Consider the following 8,316-nt stretch of genomic DNA (forward strand, 5'->3'; position numbering starts at 1 on the left):
TTGTGTATAGCATAAAGCTTTTGATTTCTGTACTTCAATTTTTTAAACTATCCTTGTGCTAAATATCTATTTTTTGTTATTAATATTAGTGACACCAACTTTCTTTCTATTAGAATTTGACAGACAAGAGTTGAATTTATAACCTTAAGTCTGAAATCTATGGGGCAGGCCAGTAACCTGCAAACTCAGGCAAGATGTCTATTACAGTTTTGAATCAGCATTCCTTCTTGAGGAAACCTCAGTTTCTGATCTTAATGTGTTCAAATAATTAAATGAGTCCCATACCACAGTATCAAAGGTAATCTTAATTAGTCAACTAATTGTAAATGGTAATCACTGCTACCTATGAAATACCTTTAAAGAAACATCTAGACTAGTGTTTGATCAAACAACTGGACACTGGTCAAATCAAGTTGACACATAAAGTTAGTCATCACAATGTACTAAAGGACATTGGGGTTGTTTCTTGTTTTAGGCTATTATGAATAAAGTTGCTATGAATAATCATATACAGATTTTGTGTGAACAAAATCAATTGCTGAGTCATATGACTAATGGATTTTGTTTTGTTTTCTGCCTATATTGTCTAACTGCTCTAGCACCATTTGTTGCAAAATTATCTTTCCTCCAATGAATTGCTTTGCTCTTTGTAAAAAAATCAACTGGTCATATATTCTGGGTCTATTTCTGGTTTCTTTATTCTGTTTCATCGATTCTTATTTATCCCTCTGGGAACAGCCTGCCCCGCCCTCCCCCCCCCATACACACACACAGCTTTATTGAAGTATAATTCAAAAATAAAATTGTATACATTTAAAGAATACCATACTTTCTAGATAACTGTAGTTATATTGTAGGCCTTAATATTGGGTTGAGTTGCCTGTACCTTTCCATATAAATTTGAGAATATGATTGTCTATATATATAAAAATCTTGCGAGGATTTTAATTGAAATTGCATTAAACTTATACATAAATTTGGGGAGAATTAACAACTTTGCTGTTTAGATTCTTTCAATCCATGAACAATGGTATGTCACTTTGTATTTATTTTGTTGTTTTTAAATTTTTCATCTGCATTTTGTAATTTCAGCATTTAGATCCTGTCTGTATTTTGTTAAGTTTATATCTAAGTACTTCATTTTCTTTGTAGTGATTCTATATAATATTGTATATTTAATCTGAGTTTTTTTATGTTTATTGCTAGTATATATAGAAATGTGATTTTCTGTGTGTTGATCTTCTATCTTATGACCTTGCTGAATGCACTTGTGTTCTTAAAATTTTGGGGGGTAGATTTCTTGAGACTTTTATGAATTCATGTCACCTGAAAATATAAAAAGTTTTATTTATTTTTCCCAGTGTATGTACTTTTATTTATTTGTATGACCTTAATATAGTGGCTAGAACTTTCAGTACAATGTTGAGTAGTGAAAATGGACATATTTGCTTTCTTCCCAATCTCAGAGGCATATTAGTTTTAGGGGGGGTTTTGGTGTATGTTTTTTATTAATTTTATTAACTTGAAATAATTTTTTATCACAAATGAGTCTTAGATTTTGTCAAATGCTTTTTATGTGTGAATTGCATAATGATCTATAATATTCTAGAAATACTCCCATTGCTCACAAAAACAATTCTTTTGTTTGTGGTATTGACTCATTTAGCGTCATAAAATTTAAGTGTAGGGCCAGAGGCTGTATTTCAGTATGAACATGTTCTGTGACATCTGACAATGGAGCCATTGGGTGGTGTAGAGAAACCGTTTTGAAATGTATAGTACCAGAAACTTTTCTGTGGAATATGGGCCTACTTTTAGATGTATAAAATTATAATTGGAGAAATTAGTTGTTATCAATACCTTGTTAATTCAATATTTTCTCCTGTCAGGAACATACTAGATTATACAGTATATAAGATTATAAATGCACCATATATTTGATATTTTTATTGGAATCAACAAAATATACTTATTAAAACTCCTATGCTTATAGGACACAAATGTGTAACAGTGATTTAAAAATCTGTATAAAGTTGCATATTTTATTCATCCTCACATATTGGTTCATGTCTTATATCTGATGCATCATGTCCTGATGAAGTCTGTTGGTTACAGATGAAACAGCACACAGATTGCCAGTAAGTCAGCAAAATGACCTAAAGGATCAAACGCTTCATTGACAAACTTCTACTCCTTTTTATCAATTATCAATGTATGTAGTATAAAGGTAGTTTGACTACACAATTATGAAACTCAAAACAATTCAGCAATAATTTTTATTGATACATTTATATTAGAGAGAGGGGAAAGAGAGAGCGAGAGAGAGAGAGGAGAGAGAGAGAGAGAGAGAGAGAGAGAGAGAGAGAGAGAGAGAGAGATATTGATCAGTTGATCAGTTGCCTCCTTCATGGGACCTGACCAGAGATTGAACCCACAACCTTTTGGTGCACAGGATGATGCTCCAACAAACTGAGCAACACTGGTGGTCAGGGAAACTCAGTAGCAATTTTAAAATACTTTTATGTTGTTCTGAGTAATTAGTTTTGTCAATTCAAATAATATAAAACTTAGTCACTGTAAAAGAAAACTTGAAAATCCCTAGAATATTACAGTTCATATATAAGAGACTTTATAGAGGCTTACAAATTTGATAATGGTAAAACTTACATGACATTACTAAATATGGGTTATGAAAAGAGGCCCTGGCCAGGTAGCTCACTTGGTTAGAACATCATCCTAATACTCCAAGATTGTGGGTTTGATCCCCAGTCAGGGCATATATAAGAATCAACCAATGAATGCATAAATGGGTGGAACAACAAATGGATCTCTCTCTCTCTCTTTCTCTCAAATCAATAAAAATTAAAAAGTAAAAGCACTTAAAAAAAGAAACTGAAAAGAACTTTTCTAGACTTATTATCTTTAATTCAAGATGCTTATATGCTGCATGTTGATTTTTTAAAAAATATATTTTATTGATTTTTTACAGAGAGGAAGGAAGAGGGATAGAGAGTTAGGAACACCAATGAGAGAGAAACATTGATCAGCTGCCTCCTGCACACTCCCTACTGGGGATGTACCTGCAACCAAGGTACATGCCCTTGACCAGAATCAAACCTGGGATCCTTGAGTCCGCAGGCTCACTCTATCCACTGAGCCAAACCGGTTAGGGCGCATGTTGATGTTTTTAAAAAGGATGTTACTCTGTCATTTTGCCAGAAATGTTAAATTTAAGTTTTATGTTTTAAAAACTATAGCCTGAAAATTGGAGTAAGAATTCTAGGCAATATATATATATTCAAGTAATTTTAGAAGGTAGATGGCTTTTGTTGAAGCACTGAAATCTCAAAAGCTATTAAGTAATGGAGATAATATCTTTAATTAGAAAATTTAAAAAATTATGTGCATTAAAAGTTCCATAAACAAATTATAATTTAAATTTAAAATTGAGAAAAATATTTGGAACACAAATAATAGACATGGGTTAACTCTCTAACAAATAAGTATAGACTTATATCTTCATAAAAAAAATGAGATGCTCAAGTAACCAAAAACATTTTCCTCTCCAAATAATAATTCAAATAAAACCAAAAATGAGAGAACATTTTAATTTATCACATTAGTAATAGTGGAAAGTTTGATTTTATACTGTCATGGTCACAATCTTGGCAAGTGTAAAAAGATTTTCTTGACCCTCTTGGGGTCCCTAGCTGGGTCTGAAAATTAAACTGACAAAGACAGATCCACAGGAGAAAAACATACAAATGTATTTAATATAAGTCTCATGTGACACAGGAGCCTTATTAAGGAGATAAAGACCTCAAGAAACAGTTAGGCTGAGTATTTTTATGCTAGGTTTAATGAAGAGTGGCAGTTGTGCAGATTTATTAAGGAATATGAAGTAAGTGTAGTAAAGTGGGGGAAATTTAACAAGGCCTATTTTCTCAAATTCTTCTAGTTGTCCCTTTGTCTTCAGAGACAAGGGTGCTCTGGGTGGGATGCGGGCAAAGAGGAAGGTCAGAGTGATCTTCCTGCTTCTGCTGGTTTTCTCAAACTATTTTAACTTAAAATATTCAATATGGCAGGGTGCTATAATTTGGGGTAGTGTGTCTTGAACACCATTAGAAGACATTGGAGGAACAGGTGAAATCTTTTTAGAAGATAATTAATATCTGTCAATACATAAAATATATACATTCTATGGTTCAGAAATGTCATATCTATCTAACGATCCTCCACCTCTACTATCTCATGTATTCAACAGCCTATATAAAAGAACACTTACTGCAGAATTGTATTAGCAAGATACTAAAAAGTCTTCAATTTACAACAGAAGGGGGGTATTTAAATACATTTTTCTGCAACTGAATAAAAAATAGCTTTGCATTTTCTGATTTTGAAGGCATTCTAAGTTACATAGTTGAGATACAAATCTTTTGGAATATAAAGTTGAGTGAAAAACTCTTAAATGCAGAATAATGACTTTTATAAATACAAGATCCACACAGTACTGATATACATATGAAAGTGCATGTCTAGAAGATTTTTCAAAGAACAAACAAGTCAACTACAATGATTATTACATCTAAGATATTAGATTATGGAATATAGAATTAATTAGAGGAAAGCTTTTTCCTTCACTGCATTTGTGTATCATAAGAATTTTCACCCAAAGCAAGTTTTATGTTCATAATCATTTTTCGAAAAGCAACAAGGGGACTATTGCTTCAATGTACCATATAATAAGTATGGAGGGTTAATGCTTCCACTGACTACAACTTTTTTTAAAAAGTTAGATATTTTGCAAAATATTTTAAACTTATCATAAAATGGCGGAACATTTTACAACATGGCAGAGTAGGTAAATGGTATACTAACACAACCACATCAAAATTACAGCTAAACTACAGAACAGCCATCATTCAGAACTGCCTGAAATCTAGCTGACCATAAGTCCTATAACTAAGGATAAAAACAAGAAACCACATGAAGATGGGTGAGAGGGGCAGAGGCCCAAAATAGAATGGTCCCACACCCACGTGTGGTGGTTAAAAATCAGGAAAGATATCTTGGTTGTGGAGGTCTCCCCTTATGAGCAAGTAGTCTAAGCCCCACACCAGGCCTTCAAGACCAGAGTTCCAATGCCAGGAAACTAATTCCTCATAACTTCTGGCTGTGAAAAGCATTGGGGATTTTAGCTAAGCGAGACAGAGGACAGCTAGAGTCCCAGACATTCCTCTTGAAGAGCACACAGACTAACTCTCTCTGAGCTTCAGCACTGAGGCAGCAACTCAAAATGCACCAGGGACATACAGGGAGGAACTGAGTCATCTGGATTTAGGACAAGGGCTGGAAGGGCAGCTTTCTCTCAAACAGAAGTGTTGACAGAGGTCATTGATATGCTGCGAATCCCCCCACCCCCAGACCAAGTGGGTAGGTACCATATCTGAGTCTCCATCAATCTGATTAAGAACATTCACCCACCCTTGTGATTCCCTGAAACCCTGCCCCACCCAACTTGATGTATCACCCAAGCCATTTCCAGTGATTTCCCAGACAAACAGACTCTGTTGGCTCATGCTGTGAACTTTCCTAAAGTCTTTCAAAATTTCACAAACACCAAATAAGCAGTATCTAGCCTCACATGCCCCATAACTAAGTGGCCCCAGGCTTGGCACTAGTGCAGCCAGCCTGGTTCACAATTAGACCTCTCCCAATTACCTTCATGCCTAGCACAAGTAGCAGCCATCTGCAGATCACTTTGTAGCCCAAGTGGATGGGCCCAGGCAGGACAGAGGTAGAGGTGGACTTTAGTCTGCACCTCCAGTCAGAAATGAAGAATACAATAACTGTAATGAAGACTACATTACAGGGCCTGGCTGGGTAGCTCAGATGGTTAGTGCATTGTCCTAGAATGCTAAGGTTGTGGGTTTGATCCCAGGTCAGAGCACATACAAGAAGTAACCAATGAATGCACAATAAGTGGAACAACAAATCAATGTTTTTCTGTGTCTTGCTCTCTTTCTCTCCCCTCCTCTCCCTCTCTAAAATCAATCAATCAATCAATAAAAATTTTTAAAAGAAAATTAAAAAACACATTACAGGAAATCAACCTTAGAGTGGATGAAGCAGAGGATAAAAGTGATTTGGAAGATATGAAAGCAGAAAACACCCAATCAGAACAGCAAAAAAAATAAAAAAAAAATGAGGATAGTTTAAGGAACCTCTGAGACAACTCTAAGTGTAACATTCACATCATGGAGGTGCCAGAAGGAGAAGAGAGAGCAAGCAATGAATTAAAAACATATTTGAAAATATAATGACAGAAAACTTTCCTAACCTGGAGAAGAAAAAGATACAAGTCCAGAAAGCCCAAATAAGATGGCCCACACCAAGAGGCCCACACCAAGACATATCATAATTAAAATGCCAAATATTAAACAAAAAAAGAGAATTTTAAAAGCAGCAAGAGGAAAGCAGTTAGTTACCTACAAGGGAGTACCCATATGACTGTCAGCTGATTTCTCAATAGAAACTTTGCAGGCCAGAAGAGATTTGCATGAAATATTCACAGTGATGAAAAGCAAGGACTTACAACCAAGATTACTCTACCTAGCAAAGCTATCATTTAGAATAGAAGGTAAGATAAAGAACTGAACAGATAAGCAAAAGCTAAAGGAGTTCATCACCATCAAACTATTATTATTATTATTTAATCCTCACCCAAGGAATGAGTATATTTTTCCCATTGATTTTTAGAGAGAGGCTGGGACGCTGAAAAGGGTCACGACCTGATAGGAGGAGGTTGCGCACGCAGGTGAGGCCCAGAGTGCAGACGGAGACAGAGATGGGGAGCCAGCGAGTCACCACGCTCCAGCTCAGGCCTGCCCCCTGGAGCTGGAGCAGACATGGACAGGGACAGGGGGGCTGGCCTGCAGGAGGGAGAGAGAGAAACGTCAACATGAGAGCATCACATCAATTGGTTGCCTCCTGAATGTGCCTTGATCAGGGCTGTGGATCAAACCTGTAATCAAGATAGATGACCTTGGCTGGGAATTAAACCTGTGACTCTTTGGTCTGCAGACCAACACTCTAACCACTGAGAAACACTGGCCAGGGCATCACCAAACCATTATTAAAAGGAATCTTAAAGGTTCTTCTTTAAGAAGAAAAATAAAATTTTAAAATGTGAATAATAAAATGGCAATAAATACATATCTATCAACAATTACTTCAAATGCAAATTAACTAAATGATCAAATTCAAAGATATATGATGGCTGAATGGATAAGAAAATAAGACCCTTAAATATATTGTCTACAAGAGACTCACTTCAGATTGATAGACACACACAGACTGAAAGTAAAGAAATGGAAAAGATATTTCATGCAAATGGAAAACATAAAAAAAACCTGGATTAACAATACTTAATACCAGACAAAATAGACTTTAAAACAAAGGCTATAACAAGAGACATAGAAGGACCCAGCAGTTCCATTTCTGGGTATTAATCTGAAGAAACACAAAACACTAAATTGAAAAGACATGCATTGCAGCATTATTTGCAATAGTTAAGATATGTAAGCAACCTAAGTGTTCATCAATAGATGAGTGGATGAAGAAGACGTGGTCCTTATACAATGGAATACAAGTTCTTCCACCATACAAAAGAATAAAATCTTGCCATCTGCAGCAAGATGAATGGACCTAGAGGGTATTTTGCTCATTATAATAAGTCAGACAGAGATAAATGCCATATGAATTCATTATATGTTCAATCTAAAAACAAAATAAATGAACAAGCAGAAGAAAAACATATTCATAGATATAGAGGAAATTTTGACTGTTGCCAGATGGGAGTGGGGTTGGAGGATGGGCAAAAAAGTGAAAGAGATTAAGAAGTACAAATTGGTGGTTACAGAAATAAGCACAGAAATGTAAAGTGAAGCCCTAGCCTGTTTGGCTCAGTGGATGGAGCGTCAGCGCAAGGACTGAAGGGTCCTGGGTTTGATTCTGGTCAAGGGTATGTACTTCATACCTCAGTTGCAGGCTTGATACTAAGTAGGCCTGGACACCATAATGGGTCACAACCGGACAGGAGGAGGTTGCGTGTGCAAGTGAGGCCTGGAGTGGATACAGAGACAGAGACAGGGGGCCAGCGAGCCACCCAAAGCTGGAGGGGACACAGACAGGGACAGGGGGACCAGCCCGCAGCTTCCGTGGCCGAGTATAGGCCCGGAGAGGAGATGGTGGACCCGCTTCCTGTGGAAGCAGTGTGGCTCCCTCCCGCCTCCCACAGAATTGGCATGGGCCCCT

The sequence above is a fragment of the Myotis davidii genome, unplaced genomic scaffold (genome assembly GCF_000327345.1).
Source record: "Myotis davidii unplaced genomic scaffold, ASM32734v1 scaffold2059, whole genome shotgun sequence".
Taxonomy (NCBI): domain Eukaryota; kingdom Metazoa; phylum Chordata; class Mammalia; order Chiroptera; family Vespertilionidae; genus Myotis; species Myotis davidii.